The sequence below is a fragment of the Vombatus ursinus genome, unplaced genomic scaffold, assembly GCF_900497805.2.
Source record: "Vombatus ursinus unplaced genomic scaffold, bare-nosed wombat genome assembly UNPS02001419.1, whole genome shotgun sequence".
Lineage (NCBI taxonomy): Eukaryota > Metazoa > Chordata > Mammalia > Diprotodontia > Vombatidae > Vombatus > Vombatus ursinus.
The window spans coordinates 1,945,154-1,965,603 of record NW_020941197.1 but is presented as its reverse complement, the minus strand read 5'-3'; the positions used below and the strand labels follow the sequence as shown (position 1 = coordinate 1,965,603).

Genomic DNA, 20,450 nt, shown 5'->3' with positions numbered 1-20,450 from the left:
GAAGTTGTAGAGTTGCCCAAACCACATGGAAATTAAGTGACTTGCTTAACGTCACATAGTCATGAGTGTCAGAGGCAGGAGTTGAATGTTGGTTTTTATGGCTCCACACCCAGAATTCTATCCATGATGTCACACTGCTTCTACTACATATACATTAACTCAAATATTCAAGTGTTACCATTCTGCTACTATGGCTTATATGTTTGTCAAGAGTCCTGAACACAATAGACATTAAGACACAGGAAAATGTAACCCAGTAGAATTTGTAGTGAAGGGTAGAGTTTGCTTCAGGAATATAGCTTTAATGAGAAAGTAGGATTTGGGAACTAGTACATCAAGTGGGCTGAACCATTAGAGATCCCCTTTCCCCAAAAAGTGCCTTGAATATGGTAAAATGCTACATATATTACTATGAAATGAGAGCTGTGATGATGATCACCATAGATGATAGATTTAGAGCTAAAAGGCACCTGGAGGCCACTGAATCCAGCCTTCTTATTTTATGGATGAGGAAATTGAGGCCCTTAGAGGTCAATTGTGACTTGTCCAGTCACATAGCTAATAAGTATCTGAGGTGAGATTTGAATCCAGGTCTTTTTGGCTATAAGAGCAATGCTCTCTCCATTTCACTTTGCTGCCTTTTAGGAGATAACTGATATTTAATGATAATTGATCTTTGTGTAGAGCTGCTATCTCACCAATTCTTGTGCTGAGTGCTATTCCCAAGAAATGCTGACTAGGTTTAACAATAACTCCCATTTTCCTTATCATTTTAAGGGTTACAAAGTGCTTTTCTAACATGTCCCCATGAAGCAATTTCTATATTATCTCTATTTTATAAGTGAGGAACTTGAAGGTATCCTGAGTAATTTGTTTGTTTTCCAAGGTCAGAAAAGCCTTTGGGGCTGGTAGGGTGGGAGTTTGTTGAAAGATTAATTCCATGGCTTGTCAGCAACCTTACCATTCTATGCAGTTTCCACTGGGTGCCTGGTAGTGGGCTGAAATTTCCCTTTTTCCTTTTATGAGATAGGCTTTGATGTGGTTAATACAAGCCCAACATTCATAAACTACTGTGGAGTTTATTTAGTGCCGTTCTCAGGAGAGGCTTAAAGTCCAGCTGATAAATATAATGTCACTTAGCCTCACGACACCCCAGGATGATAGCCAGGAGGTAGGATTGGTCGAACAGGGACAGCCATCTATAAACTGGAGATGCAAATGCCTGAGGAATAAAAAAAGGTTTAATGACTTGTTAGGCATCACAGAGCAAAACAGGTGCAGACCCTTAGGACCTTGGGCAACTTTCTGACCCCTGATATCTGGAGTTCTCTCTCCTAGACTCTGCCACTTTTAAATACTTTTACACAATCACTACTCCAATGGACACATATCACTTAATGCATTTCTTAGTCAATATCTTTTACATAAACACTCAGTTGCATATTAAATTACTGAGGGATATTGTATGCTTATGTCACAAGAAATAATCCTTGACTCCAGAGGCAGTGCACCACTGGGTTGAAAAAAGGTCTTTTTTCTGAGTATGCTTTTTATTGTCTGAATCTTTGTCTAAAGATTCATTTCGTTGTATTCCTCTCCCTTCCCCTAACAATGTGGACAGTGATTTTAATAACAATAAAAATTGGTTCTATTTCTTGCATTCTTTCCTTATATCTAGTGAAATAAATTGGTCATCCTATTTCAAGGAAAAAGAAGATACTGAACACTAGCATGACTTTCTAATTCAGACTCTGAAAATTGGAATGAACTTACTTTTTTTAAAGGCAAGGAAAGAGAAGTGGGTAAAGAGAAATGGTCATTGATTTTCTCCTTGGTAAGACAGGGAAGCAGTATTATCTGTAGCTTTGGTATAGATTCAGTTAAATTAAAAAAAAAGACATATTTTGAATGCCTGATGTATTCCAGTTTCTGTGCTAGATGTTAGGGATACAAGACAAGAAGAAAACAGTCCCTGCCCTCAAGGAGCCTATCTTCAATTATAGAATATATTGGGGAAAAGGTAGCTTGAGAAGACATAAGCAGTCTTAATCATTCTAGCTTTGCACAAGTGGTTGGGTTATGCCACACACCTTTACTGTCTATGATGAATCAGTTACTGTGCTCAGTGAAGGGGAAGACACAAATGAAAATGACACAATCCCTAACCAAAAAGGCCTTACAATCTAGTAGGAGACATGTCACATACACAGGTAATTATAATAGAAAAGGACTAGAAAGGATAAGAAAGCATTTCAGGTGGGTGATAAGATAAGGGATTAGGGAAGGCTTCCTAGAGAAGCCAATGTTTGAGCTGGGCTTTCACCTCAACCCTACCAGGTTAGGATTATTTCAGAGAAGGTAGAGTTTTGAGAGCTGGGGATTTTAAGGGAGAACATTCCAGTTATAGGCAATGACATGAGTAAAGGCATGGAAATAGAAAAATATGGAAAATATTTGGGGTATGGGGAATAGTCCAGTTTGACTGGAGCATAAAGCACATTAAGGGGAATAATACAAGATGAAGATGGAAAGACAAATTAGAGCCAGTTTGTGAAGGACTTTTAATGTCAAGAAGTTTGGGTTTAACTTTTAGGTGATGAGAAATCTTGAAGGGTTTCGAGCAGGGAAGTAACATGACCAGAACTATGGATTATGAAGATTAATCTGGCAGCAAACTGGAGCAAAGAAAGTTTGAATTTCACTTTGTCAAGTCTATACACTATCCCCAATCTTTAATGAATTATCCTGTACAACATATCTCTGCTTTGATTTGGCAAATGCTGCATTTCTTAGGTTTATACTTATCATCTTTCATTATTTTTGCTGGAATCTCTCTGAATTCCAAGTTTATCTGTGTCTCATTGTACTTTCTTATATAGTTGATACCTATCATAAAGTGTTATATCTGAAGCTATGTAATATTGTGGATCTAGTCATGTCTTTCTATATGTGCTGTACATGGTCAAAGGATATGTAGCATCACCTATCAAATGGGTAGCTCTTTCCTCCTATCACATGCATGTGAATGCATACACACATAGACACACATGGAGGTTGGGATGTGTGGCTTCTGAAGTCTCTATGATCCTCGCTTACACAATTTTAATGAAGGAGTTCGGCTAAAGTAGATTTTAGCATTCTGCTTATACTGTTCATTTCTCAGAGCCACGTTGTATATGGCTCAGGAAGCAGCAAATTGTGGTATTTAGGCAGCAAGTGCCTCAGCATCTTATTCTGTATAAGAAACTACAAACAACATTTTCAGCTCCAAACCTGAGGAATTATTATGATGCACTAGATAAATGCCAAGGGGCACCTGGGAATGACTGTGGCTGGGCCCTGGCATTGGAAGCTGCTGAGGTTTTGGAGACCATTCCTGGGATGGGGCTGGGAGGTAGGAACAAGGTAAGAGATAAAGGACCAGAATTTAAGTAGTACTTTCAGGTTTGCAAAGCATTTGGTGTATTATCATATTTATAGGCACTGTCACTACAGATGAAGAAACTAGGAGTGAGAAGCAAAATGAACTACCTAGGATCACATAGCAAGTAAATATTGGAAGGAGGATTTGAACTCAGGTCTTCCTTATTCCAAGTCCAGCAGCCATTTTGTTGCCTCCATGTCACTTGCTGCCTAGAATGTAAGCTCCTTGAGGGCAGGCACTGTTTCATTTTCTTTCTTCATGCCTAGCAGAGTGACTGGCATATAATAATTACTTAATAAATATTAACTTTTGAGATGGCTCTGTATTTCATTCCTTTTCTTACCTCTTTGGGAGGGAGGAAAACATGGCTGGGGAGAAGTGGGGAAAGGATACAGGAATAACAGAGGGTCTTTGTTGCTACATCATCGACTCTACCACTGCCAAGAGGTACTGAGTAGATTTCATAGTGTAGTTGGATAATTAAATTGGGGAAAAAAAAATAGGCTTGAAAGTGAAGGATCAAATTGGCTTGAAGGCACCTGCATGTCCTTCAGATTCATGTGTCAGCCCATTAAGCAGAAGAGGCCGTAACTTTGAGCTCTCTTGATTTAGAAAATCATGTCTGTTCAGTGCAAAACAGATTAAAAATGCTGTTGGTAGCCTATGGTTTACCCAGCAGGAATCTTTTTAATTAACAGCTTAATTAGATAATTTAATCCCCTTTAGGATTGGATATATGAAAATGAATATTAGATAGTCTCAGTGAGCCTAGCAGTATTATGTGTTTGTGTATACATATACACACATATATTAAATATGTATGTGTGAGTATACATGTATGTACACATATATATATAGATATGTATATATGTATGCATATATGCCAAATCTCTAACCAGAAAGCACAAAGAGAAAGAAATAGTATAATCCAGGATGTGTGGAAGATCTGATATGCAATTTTAATTAGGCCTAAGTGGTTTTAGATATATTCCTCATTTGAATATATTTCATGTATTTTGTTTCATTAAATGCTACAATTAATAAGGTAAATGAATCCAAGTTGTGCCTCTGTAGTAGATTTTCAGTATATTCTTCTAGACTCTTAAGCACATCTTAGAGAGTTGGTAAAGAAAAACAGTTAGGCGGCAGCTAGGGGGCACAGTGGATAGAGCACCAGCCCCAAAGTCAAGAGGACCTGAGTTCAAATATGGCCTCAGACCAAACGCATGACACTTACTAGCTGTGTGACCCTGGGTAAGTCACTTCACCCCAATAACCTAAAAATAAACAAACAAACAAAAAAACCCAGATAGTTGGTGCAGTGGATAGAGTGCCAGGCCTGAAGTCAGGAAGACTCATCTTCCTGAGTTCAAATCTGGCCTCAGACTTTTATTATCTATGTGACCCTGGGCAAGTCACTTAACCCTGTTTGCCTCAGTTCCTCATTTGTAAAATGAGCTGGAGAAGGAAATGGCAAATCACTCCAGTATCATTGCCAAAAAAACACCAAATGGGTTCATGAAAAGTTGAACATGGCTGAAAAATGACTGAACAAAGAAAATGTTACAGGAAATGGAATATCACCCTGAGAATAGAATTATAGGAACGCTGATATTTCTTTGATGAACATATTTAAAAATCTTTCACTTTTACCTTAAGGATGAGATGACAAAAGTTACTTTGTGTGTTCCTCTTTGATATCCCTTCTACTTGACTGATGGAAAAACTGAAGGACACATTCATACAATTGAGATAATCTCCATTACAAGGCCACAGAAGTATTGTATAATTAGTTCTGACTGTACTATCTTCCAGTTTCCACTTTACCTTTTACTACCAAGCTTGAACACAAGCTTTGATTAGATTGAAATCTTTGAATGACACTCAGAATTATTTGTATCTCTTACTTTTTGCTAATTTAGCTGGGAATTTCTTTAACCATACTAGAGAACTTTACTAACTTATAATTTATAAGATAACTACTTAGTTCCCAAATTGGTTTACAAGTCAGTTAGTTAAAAATTGCCACATTGATAACAGTTGCATAACTTGTCTAATAATCTGGAAATTATTCTTGTTTGGACCTGATTTTATAATTACATTTGTGAATGGTCTCAATATCCTCTATAGGAAAAAGGGACATAACTAAAAGATGGGATAATGCTTGAAATCTTGACTATTATGCACTGATTGTTCTATTTGTTTCACTTGCTGAGTATTTCATATACTAGTTGATCTAGCTACCTATTGGAAGACACATGAATGAAAAGTAAGTTAAACAGTAAAAAAAATGGATTTTATTTTAGCCAATGTTGGGAGCATTAAAAATTCTTGAGATATATTGAGGTGAACTCTTACTCCTGCACATTCACATTATAAAACAGCAAAAACCAAAGCTATTTGATACTGGCTCAGGAAAAGAGCAATAGTTCCCAGAAAAGAGAGATCCCAGAAATAGAACTAAATAAATATAAAATATTAATGTTTGAGAAATCTTTGCAAAGTTAAAAAAAACAGTAGAAAGAATTATTTAATAAAAGCTGATAGGAATATGTTTAAAAATAAATTTAAATTCTTATTCCATATACCTTAATAAAATTCAGATGGATAATAGACTTAAACATAAAAAACATCCCCAAAATGTAGATAAAAATAAAATAATGTTTATGGAGGGGAGAGTATATCATGGTGAGCAAATTTTTTTATAATCTGTTAAAAAGAATATGAAGAAATCAGAGAAGCATAGGAAGACATATGAAGTGACAAGGTGAAGTAAGCAGAACCAGGAAGACAATGCGCAGAATGATTCTAACAATGGAAATGAAAAGTGCAAAAAACACAATTGGATGTTGCATAAAAATAATAATGACTGAACTTGACACTGGAGAAAATATATCTACTTGTCTTTTTTTCAAGAGTGGAGGACTATAAGTGTGGAATGTTATATATACTGCCAGACTTAATAATGCATTGGTTGTTTTTACTAAAATGTTTTCCCTCTGTTCATCTTTTGTCTTTTTCTTCTTTTTCTTTTCCCACAAGGGGCATCTTGATGGGTAAGAAAAAGAGAAAGGACACATTTGGGAATGAAAGTGATGTAAAAAAAGATATAAGTATGATTTAAATAAAAAGAAAGACTAAATTATTGGGACAAAATGGATTCAGCTACATAAAATGTTACAACTTCTGTAAAATAAAAACATACTCAAAATGAAAGGGTAAATGGTGGATTGGCATGACTTCAGATGACTTGATGGTTAAACATGTTTCTTGATTCGTGGTAGAGAGGTGGTATGACAGGGGTGGAATGATACATGCATTTTCAGAAATAGTGAATACATTGATTTCTCCTCCCTCTCCCAATACACTACTTTGCTTTGTGTACCTGAGCTTATTTGTTTCAAGGGAGGATATTATTTCATAGGGTACAGAGGAATTTTTGGGAAGTATAAAAGTAAAAGCTTCTTTAAAACATTCAAAAATTTTTATTTTTGAAAATTTTATTTTTTCTCAATTACATGTAAAAATTTTAAAACACTCATTAAAATACTTTTGAGTTCCAAATGATCTACCTTTCTTCCTCCCTCCCCTTCATTGACAAAGCAAGCAATTTGATATAGATTACACATGTGAAGTCATGCAGAACATATTTCCATATTAGTCATGTTACAAAAACACACACACACATAGCCCCCCCAAAAAAAAGAAAGTAAAAAAAAGTATGCTTTGATCTGCATTCAGACTCCATCAGTTCTTTCTCTGCATATGAATAGCATTTTTTCATCAAAGTCCTTCAGAATTCTCTTGGATCATTGTATTATTCAGAATAACTGTCATTCACAGTGATCACCATACATATTTCTGTGACTCTGTACAATATTCTTCTGGTTTTGCTCACTTCAGTTCCCATCAGTTCACATAAGTCTTCCCAGGTTTTTCTGAAAACATCCCACTCTTCATTTCTTATAACACAATAATATTCTATTACAACAATATGCTGCAACTTGTTCAGCTACTCCCCAATTGATGAGTATCCCCTCAACTTCCAATTCTTTGCCACAATAAAAAGAACTGCTATAAATATTTTTGCTCATATTGGTCCCCTTCTTCTTTCTTTGGTCTCTTTGAGATACAGATCTTGCAGTGGTATTAATTAAGCTCTTCCTATGTACCATCCACCCTGCTAAGTGGTACAAACAAAAAGACAGCACCTGCCCTCCAAGAGCCTATATCCTAACAAGAAGACAGCCCGCAAAAGGAAGCTGAAATCAGGAGGAGAAGGTACTCTGTATGGGTGCATGATAAAGAACTCCAGGGGAGTGTCGTCTGGTGGGAAATGAAGAGATGACACCCCTGAGGTGCTTGGAGGAGTCTCAGGAGCAGAAGATTCTTTTGAGGTGTGATTTCCAAGGCTGAGGTGTTTAAGGTGAAGGCTTTGAGTTTGAAGAAATTCCTGGGGTTTGGTGGAGAAATTCAGAGAAGTGCAGCCAGTTGGGAATTGTATAAATAATAAACATATTTGAAAAACTGTTCAACTTCACTAGTAATCTGAGAAATGCAAATTAAAACAATTCTGTGATAAAGCCTCAAATTTATTACACTGTCAAAAAAAAAAAACTAAAAGTAATCAAACTCAAAAATTTACTTAGGGCCTCAAGTATTCCTTAGATAAGAAGCCAGAGGAAGAATCTCAACTGTCCCTGAATCCTTGGTGATAAGTAAATATCTTCCCTTGATCATCCTATTTGTGAAACTCTAACTATAGCTTAATCTGTAAACTGACTATAGAGAAGTGGTTCCCAAACTTATTTGGCCTACTGCCCCCTTTTCAAAAATAAAATTACTCAGCACCCCCCTGGAAATCTACTTTCTTTAACACTTTAATGGTTTTGTTTTTGAAATTTGCATCATTTCAAAAAATATAATTTTAAAAAAGACACATCTTAAATTTAGTAATTTTTTTTAAATTTGTGTTTTTTTCCCCTGCATTGAAATTTTGATAATGCAATGTTGCGTCATTTAACCATATAGTATTGTGCTGTAAACAAGTCATTCATACACATATTACTATTGATGCATACTAGACTTCCTAACAATGTCAACACTTGCTTGTTAAGACCTGATGGCAGATTTGACCACTGATTAGTTATAAATTGCATTTTGTGGTGTTTATTTGGAAAATAATGTAGTCACTATAACTTTAACTCTGTTACACAACAGATGTAACACGTCCAAGTGGTTTTTCAAAATTTTCTTCTCTTCTTTCCTTATGCTTCTGCCACCTCCTTATTTTTATTCATTGCCCCCAAATTGCACCCAATGATACTACTACCCCCCGGATCATTCCAGTGCTTCCCCCAGGGGGCAGTATCACCCACTTAGGGAACCTCTGTCTCAGTATAGGGTCAGTTTAGGTTTGTTTATGTATGAGATTATGACTCTTTAAATAAGTTTGTTTAACTTTTATGACACTGAAGGAAGCATGGGATTATGAATCTATCTTTTCTTTAATGTTTATGGCCTAAGAGAAATGTGTAAGAAAGCGATATGTAAAAGAGCCATTTCTCTATTGCTCTGATGTAATTTTGTCTTCATTCAGATTTATTTTTTTGTCTAAGATCTGAATCTGTGCTTAAGAATAATAATAAAACCTAGGTTTTTCTTACCTATAAATGTCTGTGATGTGGTAGATTTATTTCAGTAGCAGTAACCTAGCACATGAGCTCAAAGAGGTGATATTTCTTCCAGGACAGCTATGTGACCACCTCTTTTATTCAGCAGCCTCAACTATTTCAACCAGTCAAGGACTATGGCTTACATACATCTTTCCAGCCTCATGCAGATCAAGCTGTTATCTGTGATGTCTTCTCAAGTGATACTAATGACACACACATTATTGCACCATCTGCACTAATTGGTGCACCAGTGTACCATTTTAAATCTTAGAACTGGGAAGCAGAAAACCAACCTCATCAGAATTCTTCTCCAGGTTGTAATCTGCATTAGATTCATTCATTTCTAGAGGACTTTCTATCCCATGCTATAGCAACCTCTTTGCCCCAAAAGTTCACTCTTCCCTTGGATTATTTCTTACAGTCAAAGCACCCTCTTCAACCCTGTGGCCTATTTCTTAGATTCCTCCCCAAACCACCATTTGAAGGAGGTCTTTATTCCTTTCCAAGCTGTAAGGCTGACTCATCTTCATAAGATTTTCTCTACTGGCTACTTTTACTCTCCTCTCCTTTTTTCAGCTTCCTTGTGCATGTTGTTTTCTACTATTAGATTTTAAGCTCCTTGAGAGCAAGAGGGTGACTTTTATTTGGCTTGTATTTGTATTCCCATGCTTAGCGTCAAGCCTAGCACTTAGTAAGCCCTTAATAAATGTTTGTTGACTTGAATTAGAATTATGTTCAAAATAAGAATAAATAGGGTATGAGGGGCTTCTTTATTTTTAAAATTCATGTACTTTGTAAAATCTAATTTGTTTTTAACTGAGTCTATTTTTCTTCCTTCCTGGTTCCTGACATGTATGTGCTCAGATAGTTGAAGTTACTGGATAAATCAAATGTTGCTTTAAGTAGTTTATGACCTTTTCTTGAGTTAGTGCCTTGACTGAGAGACATATGGAATAAGACAATCTATGAGGATACCTTAAATCTGTTGCATATTAAAAAGATTCTTTTTGGCAAGCATCATATCTTTTTCCATGTTGGTTATTTTAAAAGTATGATAATGTGTGAACAACTTATCTATGGTATTTTCCATTCACTCTCAATAGGTTTAACTTAGTGGTTGGAGAATTCACTTGAGATGAAAGAGTACTGCAAAGTTGCACCCGAATACAAGGAGAACAACACAGTACATTTGTCACAAAATGGTCCAGAGCAAATTTTACTGATCACTAAAGGCCAAATTTTGTCTTTTAGAGATTTGTATTCAATTCCCATTTGTACATATAGTGAACTCAGAGAAGAATGAATTTAGGTTAAAGTACATAGGCACTGGGGGAAGGAATCAATCAGAAGCTCCCTGAGAAGAAATGCTCCTTCTGGAAAAGAAAGCTCAGCAATTCCATTTTACTGTCATTGTGGAATAAAAACAACAATGGAGAATCTCATACATTATATTCTATAACTACGCTAACATCAAAGGTGTTTGAGGCACTTAGATGTTCAAAGACTTAGGTTCAAATCCTTCTTCAATTACACTAGCTGAGTGACCCAGGGCAAGTCAACCTTTTCAATACAGTCTCAATTTCCTCATCAGTAAAATGAGGATAATAACAGCACCTACCAGGATAAAATGAGATAACATATGTAAGGTCTTTGTAAATGTCAGCTACCAGTATTATTTTTCTCTCTGCCAGACCTTTTGGTGATGGGTACCAGCAACAACAACAATAACTGACATACAGCCCTTTAAAGTTGGCAAAGCACTTTACATACATGTAAAATGGAGGAAACAGAGGTTCAAAGTGGTAAAGTTGACTTGCCCATGGTTATACCATTAAGAAAGGTCAGAGGCAGGATTTGAACCCAGTCCTTCCTGGTTCAAGTCCAGCACCATTTCCAGGTAGAAATGCTTTCTGTAGAAGAGGGAAGATCAAGTCAGCAGGATGCATAGGAAGTGCTTACTAAATGTAAGGCACGCTTCCGTTAATATCTTCACTGAACACTTTTTAATGGAAAAATTCTACAATTTCCTGCAGTGCCCATTTGCTTGCAGTCAGGTAGTTGCTTCTTTGCCAAAGAACATGACTCTCCAGAGACACCCCAAACCGTTTTTCCTCCTCCTCTGCCCTCCCCATACGCTCCCAGCTCTTCCTCACTGCCCCACCTCCCCTCAGTCACAGAATTGGCTTTCCTGGGACAAGCTTAGCAAAATGAAAGAAAAAAAGAATAGATGGAAATGCAAACACAAAGATTTCAATATACAATCTGCATGTCCTAGAATAGAGTTACATGGGGCTGTGTTATAAGGCTATTTGATATGCTAGAGAACTTTAAGCCAAAAGATTGAGAAAAGGATGGGGGAAAAGGTCTTGGTTGTGTTTTTTCCCCTCCCTCAAGAAAAGTGGGAATACTGAGCTAAGCTGGCAATCAGAGGTTATTTTCCTCTCCTAAATTGCCTCATTGTATTTCCTTCTTTTCATTTAGGTTTTTTACAAATGAGAGCACCATATTAATTCATTTTAATTAAAAATCAGTCATGCAGCCCTTCAGCTAAAGAAACAATTTTTGGTCTCTGCCTTGGCTATCATTTAATCAGAAATTGCCTACATGGCTTTGGAATGATCGCCTCTGCAATGATCTGGTCACTGCTCATACCACAGCTTCCCTTGGTTGATTCCATTCTAAAAATAACAGAGATTGGCCACGCAGCCCTTCATTTTGTGAAAGGTATGCAATTGGGAGCCCCCACAGGAGTCTAGCTCTAAAAGGCATACCCAGAGAATGAGAAGAAGAGAGAAAATGAAGATGGGGAGTACACTAAAAAGATTTAATCTATTCTCCCACCCACAACTGGACCACATCTTAAACGTCCAACTCAGAAAGAATCTGCTGGATCTTAAATAGTCTTCTCTGAAGGCAATTATGCAGTGACCCTCATTCCCTTGTCCAAGTATTTGAAAATCCCGAATTAAAAGGAATCCCTGAGTTTATATTTTAATCCCCTTACTTTTTGTTTCTTGTTCAATGGGGTTGGAGTACAGCTGACCTCCTTTCTGTTTATCAGAACCCTCCATTTCCCTGACATTCAATATCAAATATACTCTCAGCTGAGGATTTACAACTTAGAAGGGGGTTTAGAGCTCTCTTCTAGCAATGGAAATACATAGAATTAGATAGCCCTTTAAGGTTTACAGTGTGCTTTGCATATGTTATCTCATTTGATTCTCACAACAACCCTGTGAGGTAGCAACTATTATTATCTTCATTTTATAGGCCAGGAAACAGTCTGAGAGAAGTTGAATGACTAGCTTAGGGTCTGAAACAGGATTAAAACTCAGTTCTTTCTGACTGTAATTTCAGCACTCTACTGCTGATGCTAACTAGCTGCCTAGAAAGAGGATTAGATCTGGAATCAGGGAACCTAGAATTGGCTATGCTGCTTATGTGACCTTGGAATGCTATTAGTAAAATGAGGGGGTGTGACTAGATTATTACAGATGGTTTCTCCAGTTCTAAAGTCTCTATATGTAGGACTATGGGACTCGGTGATTGAACTTTTTTGATAAAGTAGAATGTAGTGCATTTGTAAATGGCACAGTAGATAGAGTGCTGGGCTTGAAGTCAGGAAGACTCATCTTAATGAGTTCAAATCTGGCCTCAGACACTTACTAGCTGTGTCAGCCTGGGCAAGTCACTTAACCCGGTTTGCCTCAGTTTCCTCATGTGTAAAATGAGTTGGAGAAGGAAATGGCAAACCACTCCAGTATCTTTGCCAAGAAAACCCCAAATTGGGTCACAGAGAGCTGTACATGACTGAACAACCGCAGCTACTGTGTGACCTTGGGCAAATCATTGAACTCCTGTAAGCTGAGTGAGAAGGTAATGGAATAAGTATTTATTAAGGGCCTGTCATGTGCTAGGCCTTATGTTAAGTGTTTTACAAATATCATATCCAGAGATCCTCACAAAAACCCTGGGAAATAGATGCTATTGTCATCCTCATTTTACAGTTGAGGAAACCGAGGAAGACTGAGTTTAAAGGGACTTGCCCCTGGTCACACACCTTGTAAATATCTGAGGCTGGATTTGAACCAATATCTTCCTGACTCCAAGCCCAGCATGTCTAGCTGCATGAGACTGGTGGGCCTTTAAAATAACATTCTCTAATTCTATTATTGATTCCAATTTTCTAAACTAAAAGATGAGGAAACCCAGGTCTCAGAGAGGTTAAGTGTTTTGCCCCAGGTCACAGGAGACAGAGTGAGATCCTCTGATTCCAAATACAATATACTTTTTACACTATATTAGGTTGTCCTCTATTCTCCAGATTGAATCTCTTCTTCATTTGTATCTTTATTTATAAGTTGCATTTCTTTCACTTTGTAAATTAAATTTCATTTTCTCAATTAACAAGCATTTTTTTCTGTCCCTCCCATATCTTCCCCTACATTAGAAAAAGAGAAAGAAAAAGAAAGCCTATTTTACATACATGCATAGTCAAGCAAAAGAAATTCCAGTGTCAGCTCTGCCCCCCAAAAAGTATGTCTCATTCTGCACCCTGAGTTCATCACCTCTGCCAGGAGGTGGGTAGTATGTTTTATCATTGGTTCTCTGGAATGATGGCTGGTCATTGAATTGATCAGGGTTCCTAAGTCTTTCAAAGTAGCTTACTTTTAATACTTTAATTCAATTTTATTTTGTTTTCAGTTCTAAATTCTCTCCTTCCTCTTCTCTCCCCACTGTGAAGGCAAGAAAAACAAAAACCATTGCAAATCTACATAGACATGCAAAACAAATTTCTGCATTAGTCGTGTTCCAAGAAAAAAAAAGCAAGAGAAGGAAAGAAAGAAAGAAGAAAATATGCTTCAATTGTCACTCTGAGTCCATCAATTCTCTGTCTGGAAGTGGATATTATGTTTCATCCTGAGTCCTTTGGAATTGTGAGTGGTTAGGTTGATCATAGTTACTAGGCCTTGCTGAGTTGATTATCTTTACTATTTAATTATTCTCCTGGTTCTCCTAAGTTCACTCTGTATCAGTTGATACAAGTCTTCCCATGTTTTTCTGAAGCCATCCCCTTCGTCATTTTTTATAGCACAGTAGTATTCTATCCCATTCATATAACTTATTCAACAATTCTCCAATTGATAGGCATTACCTAAGTTTCCAATTCTTTGTTATCAATTAAAAAAAGCTGATATAAATGTTTTCGTGTATATGGATCTTTTTCTTTTTTCTTCGATTTCTTTGGGAGTATAGACCTAGACCTAGTAGCAGTATTGCTGAGTCAAAAGATATGTGCAGTTCAGTAGCTTTTGGGCATAATTATTTTATTTTATTTTATTTTTTTTGGTGAGGCAATGAGGGTTAAGTGAGTTGCCTAGGGTTCACACACCTAGTAAGTGTCATATGTCTGAGGCCAAATTTGAAATCATGTCCTCCTGACTCCAGGGCTGGTGCTCTATCCACTGTGCCATCTAGATGCCCCTATGGGCATAATTCTTAAATGCTTTGCAGAATGGTTGGACTAGTTCATTACTGCATTAATACCTATTTTCCCCATATCCCCTCCAGTCTTTTTCATTTTCTTTTTTTTCTTTCATTTTAGCCAATCTGATAAGTGTGATGTGATATCATAGAGTTGTTTTATTTATTTATTTTCCAGTTTTTTAAAATTTATTTTTAGTTTTCAACATTCACTTCCACAAGATTTCAAGTTCCAAATTTTCTCCCCATCTCATCCCTCCCCCCACCCCAAGATGGCATGCATTCTGAATACCCCTTCCCCTAATGTGCCCTCCCTTCTATCTCATCCCCTCTTCTCTTATCCCCTTCCCCTTCTATTTTCCTGTAGGGCAGGATAGATTTCTATACCCCATTTCCTATATTTCTTATTTCCCAGTTGCATGTGAAACAATTTTTTTTAACATGTGTTTTTAAAATTTGGGGTTCGAAATTTTCTTCCTTCCTCCCTTCCCACCCCCCTCATTGAAAAGGCAAGCAACTTGATACAGGTTATATGTGTGTAGTCATGCAAAACACTTCCACAGTAGTCATGTTGTGAAAAACTAAGTATATTTCCCTTCATCCTATCTTGCCCCCCATTTATTCTATTCTCTCTTTTGACCCTGTCCCTCCTCAGAAGTGTTTGCTTCTGATTACCCCTTCCCCCAATCCATCTTCCCCTCTGTCATCTCCCTGCTTTCTTGTCCCTTTCTACCCCTATTTTTCCTGTGGTGTAAGATAGATTTCCATACCCAATTAAGTGTGTATGTTATTCCTTCCTTAAGCCAAATTCTATGAGAATAAGATTCACTAATTTCCTCTCACCTTCCCCCATTTCCTCTCCACTGTAAAAGCCTTTTCTTGTCTATTTTATGTGAGGTGATTTACCCATTCTACCTCTCCCTTTATCCTCCCAGTATAATCCTCTCTTGCCCCTTAATTTTATTCTCCAGCTATCACTCCTTCATCTTCAACTCACCCTGTGCCCTTTATCTATCTATCTATCTATCTATCTATCTATCTAGATACATATAATTTTTACCCTCTAACTACCCTAATACTGACAAAGGTCTCATGAGTTACAAATATCATCTTTCCATGCAGTAATGCAAACAGTTCAACCTTAATAAGTCTCTTATGATTTCTCTTTTCTGTTTACCTCTTCATGTTTCACTTGAGTCTTGTATTTGAAAGTCAAATTTTCTATTCAGCTCTGGTCTTTTCATCAAGAATGCTTGAAAGTCCCCTATTTCACTGAATGACCATTTTTTCCCCTGAAGGATTAAACTCAGTTTTGCCGGGTAGGTGTTTCTTGGTTGTAATCCTATCTCCTTTGCCCTCTGGTATGTTATATTCCAAGCCCTGCAGTCCTTTTGTGTAGAAGCAGCTAAATCTCGTGTTATCCTGAATGTGTTTCCACAATACTTGAATTGCTTCCTTCTGGCTGCTTGCAATATTTCCTCCTTGATCTGGGAACTCTGGAATTTGTTCCTAGGAGTTTTCCTTTGGGAATTTCTTTCAGGAGATGATCAGTGGATTCTTTCCATTTCTATTTTGCCCTCTGGTTCTAAAATATCAGGGCAGTTTTCCTTGATAATTTCTTGAAAGATGATGTCTAGGCTCTTTTTTCGATCATGGCTTTCAGATAGTCCAATAATTTTTAAATTCTCTCTCCTGGATCTATTTTCCAGGTCAGTTGTCTTTTCAATGAGATATTTCACATTGTCTTCTATGTTTTCATTTTTTTGGATTTGTTTTACAGTGTCTTGATTTCTCATAAAGTCACTAGCTTCCAATTGCTCCATTCTAATTTTTAAGGAAGTATTTTCTTCAGTAAGCTTTTGGACTTCCTTTTCCATTTGGCCAATTTTGCTTTTTAGGGCATTCTTCTCCTCACTGGCTTTTTGGACTTCTTTTGCTATTTTGGTTAGGCTATTTTTTAAGGTGTTATTTTCTTCAGTATTTTTTTTGGGTCTCCTTTAGCAAGCTGTTGACTTGTTTTTTATGATTTTCTTGCATCACTCTCATTTCTCTTCCCAGTTTTTTTCTACTTCTCTTACTTGCTTCTCAAAATCCTTTTTGAGCTACTCTGTGGCCTGGGACCAATTTGTATTTTTCTTGGAGGCTTTGGATGTAGGAGCTTTGACTTTGTTGTCTTCTTCTGGTTGTATGTTTTGATCTTCTTTGTCACCAAAGTAAGATTCTAAGGTATGACTCTTTTTGTGCTACTTGCTCATGATCCCAGCCAATTACTTGAGTTATAAACTCTTTGTTAAGGTAGGGGTCTGTTTCCAGTACGGAGAATGTACTGTCACAAGCTTCAGGGGTTTTGTGCAGTTGTTTTCAGAGATACTTCTAGGGACATAAAAATTTTCAGTTCTTCCATGGTAGTATGATAAGGGGCGAGGTGTTTACTCCTTTCCTGGCCTGTGCTCTGGTCTATGAGTGACCATAAGCACTCTTTTCTGTCTTGGAACTATGAGGAGGATTTCTTCTCTACCGCCACTACAAGTTCCAGTATTACAGCACTCCTCCTCACCCCAGTACCACCAACCAGAACTGTGACCCAGAACCAAGCACAGGCAAAGCAAGAGAATCCTGCACCAGCAGGGAGATCCCTGCAATCCCCCTCTGATCAGCCACTCAACTCCCCCTCATTCTATGGGCTGGAAGCTCACAAGGCAGCTGCTGCCCTGGCGGCGAGCTTGGAGACTGGGGCTGGCTCTGTGTTTCTCTCTCTCACCATGGACATAGACTTTTCCCACTGAACTTCTAAGTCGTCTTTGGTGTTTGTGAGTTTAGAAATCTGGAAACTACCACAGCTGCCCGTGATTCAGTCCTCTGCAGCCTGCTCCAGGTTTGCTGTGGCCTGTGCGCCCACGCCAAACTGTGCTCCTCTCCCATCCCGGCATGATATACCTTTCCAATGAACCATTCAGGTTGTCTTGGACTGGAAATTTGTTTCACTCTGAGTTCTGCTGCTTTAGAATTTGTTTAGAGCCATTTTTTATAGGTATTTGGAGGGGTTTGGGGGACAGCTCAAGCAAGTCACTGCTTTTACTCTGTCATCTTGGCTCCGCCCCCATAGAGTTGTTTTAATCTCCATTTCTCTAATTATTAGTGACTTAGAATATTTTTTTCATATGGCTATTGATAGCTTTAATTTCTTCTGCTGAAAACTGAGTATTCATATTCTTTTACATTAATTAATTAGGAAATATCTCACAGTCTTGTAAATTTGACTCAGTTTCCTATATGTTTTTGAAAGGAGACCTTTATCAGATAAACTTGCAAATCTTCCCCCACCCACATCCCACTTTCCTGCTTTTTTTTTCCTGTTTGCTGTGTTGGTTTTGTTTTTGCAAAAACTTGTTAATTTTATGAAATCAAAATTATTAATTTTATTTCCTGGAAACTTCTCTAGCTCTTGTTTGGTGAACAAGACAACCCTTTCCCTAGCCATAGATCTGACAGGTGGTTTCTTCCATGCTCCATCTAATTTGCCTATAATATCACCCTTTATGTCAAAGTCATGTACCCATTTTGAGCTTCTCTTGTTATATGGTTTAAGATGTTGGTCTATGCCAAATTATTGTAATACTACTTTCCCATTTTCTAGTTTTTTGTCAAATAGTGAGTTTTTGTCCCAATAGCTGGAGTCTTTGGGTTTATCAAACACTAGTTTACTTTACTCATTTGCTTCTCTATATTGTGTACCTAACCTGTTCCACTGATCAGCCTATTTTTTACCCAGGATAAAATGGTTTTAATGATTGCAGCTTTGTAGTATAGTTTGAAATCTGGTTCTGCTAGTCCCCCTTCCTTCCCATTTTTCTTTCATTGATTCCCTTGATAGTCTTGACCTTTTGTTCCTTCAGATCAATTTTACTCTGATTTTTTCTATCTCTATAAAGTAATTCTTTCTAATTTGATTGATATGGAAACTAAATAAGTAAATTAACTAAAGTAGTATTGTCATTTTTATGATATTGTTTTAGACTGTCCATGAGTAGCAATATTAATTCCCTTCTCATAACTTTCTTGCATGTCTCTTATTGCTTTTCCAAATTTTTCCTCCATTGCTCTTTGTTTTATTCTCCCCCTCCCCAGAATGTTTATTACAGCATCTTCAATCGGGTCTCACTCATTCCATAAATAGATCTGTACAATATTGGGGAGGTAGGACCATTATATACAGGGAAGAGAAAATGGTACATTGAATAGTTTTTAAAAGTACCACGCTGCCCTTTCTTGTGCAGACTCCACTCTTCTTGATGTGCTCTGAAATGGGTATTTGGATCTCCATCCTAGTAAATGGCTGAGTCCATCTCAAGCTTTGATCTTTGCTGGAGGGCCTATGATCCTGGCCCAAAAATCTCAGCCTTCTCAGCCACTTCCAGAACTAGCTTTAGATTCTGGTCAAACAGCTCACATCTTATGGGCATCTCCAAAGAGTAGAATGGATTCTTGAGGGCAAAGTCTGAGTAAATCTTATAGATCTTTTGCAAGAGAGATTCAATCCCACCTTGTCAAAGATCTGCCAGCATTTCAAACTTGATACCTGTCAGTGTCTGGAAGCAGTGGAGTTTGAAGGTGTCTGTCTCGAGCATCTCTATGCCAGAACTCCCCAGCTTGGGAGACAGCTGGGAGCCAATGGCAAACAGCGAGTGGAACATGGAGGCCAGCATCAATCAGCTCCTCGTTGGACATGAGGTGGGGTTCGGCTGAAGTGGATGGACATGGGGTAATTGGCCAAGTTGCCCAGGTACTCCAGCACCTCCTTCCTATTCGCAGTGTACTTGCCATTCACATCCATGCTATTGATGGAGAGAACCACATGGCCCACCCAGATGCTTTCCCTGCTGGCCAAAGGCAATGAGAATGTGTTCGTCATATAACTTGAGTAGCAAGTCCAATGGGTAGCTGAAGGTTTTCTCAGCCTTGGCTCAAGTCGCATAGTTGTTCAGCTGGTAGATGAAGCATCTGACCTTGTTCACCACATAAACACTGAAGATCACCATTGCTCCATTCGATGTTGTATGCTCTTTGTTTTTTGAAGAAAAAAATTTTGCACTAAAAAAAAATAAAAAACAAAAACAAAACAAAAAAAAAACACCTCTAAGAATTGTTGTTTGGCTTTTGTCCAATCTGCATTTTTCTTTGAGACTTTGCTTGCAAATATTTTCAAGTCGTTACCTTCTTCTGTGTTTAGGTCTTGAGTTTCCCTGTCACCAAAGTAGCTCTTTATGGTTGAGTTTATTTTCTTTTTACTCATTCTTGCAGTATATTTCTTGACCTTGGACTTTATGTTGTATTGGGCTCTGCTCAGTTTTAGGGGCAGCTAGGTAGCACAGTGGATAGAAGTCTGGGCCTGGAATCTGAAAAACTCATCTTCCCAAGTTCAAATCTGGCTTTAGACGCTTACTAGCTGTGTGACCCTGAGCAAGTCACTTAACCCCATTGCCTCAGTTTCCTTATCTGTAAAATGAGCTGGAGAAGGAAATGGCAAACCATTCCAGTATCTTTGCCAAGAAAACCCCAAATGCGGGTCATGAAGAGTCAGACACAACTCTGGCCTGAGCTTCTGTTTTTTTATGTCCTTCTGCTGCTTTCACAACTCAGTCTGGGTGCCTGCAAATTTTCATTGCTTCCAAAATGGACTGAGTTCTGAGATCTTGACCTAGCTTTGGGTCTTTTGGCTTATGTGTAGTTGGGTTCCAGTAGGTAGTTGCTGGGCTTAGCCACTGTTAGACTGCTGGGAGGTTCTGCAGGCTCAGAATGATTCAACCATTGGCTCCCCTTTGGTCTTGGGCTTCTGCCCTGGTTTTTCCACTACAGGCTTATTTGTT

The 20,450-nt window shown here is 37.8% G+C and overlaps 1 pseudogene; it reads right to left on the bottom strand.

Moving 5' to 3' along the window:
* Positions 1 to 18,956: 18,956 nt before the first annotated feature.
* On the bottom strand, positions 18,957 to 19,622 carry LOC114045741 (annotated as a pseudogene).
* Positions 19,623 to 20,450: the final 828 nt, after the last annotated feature.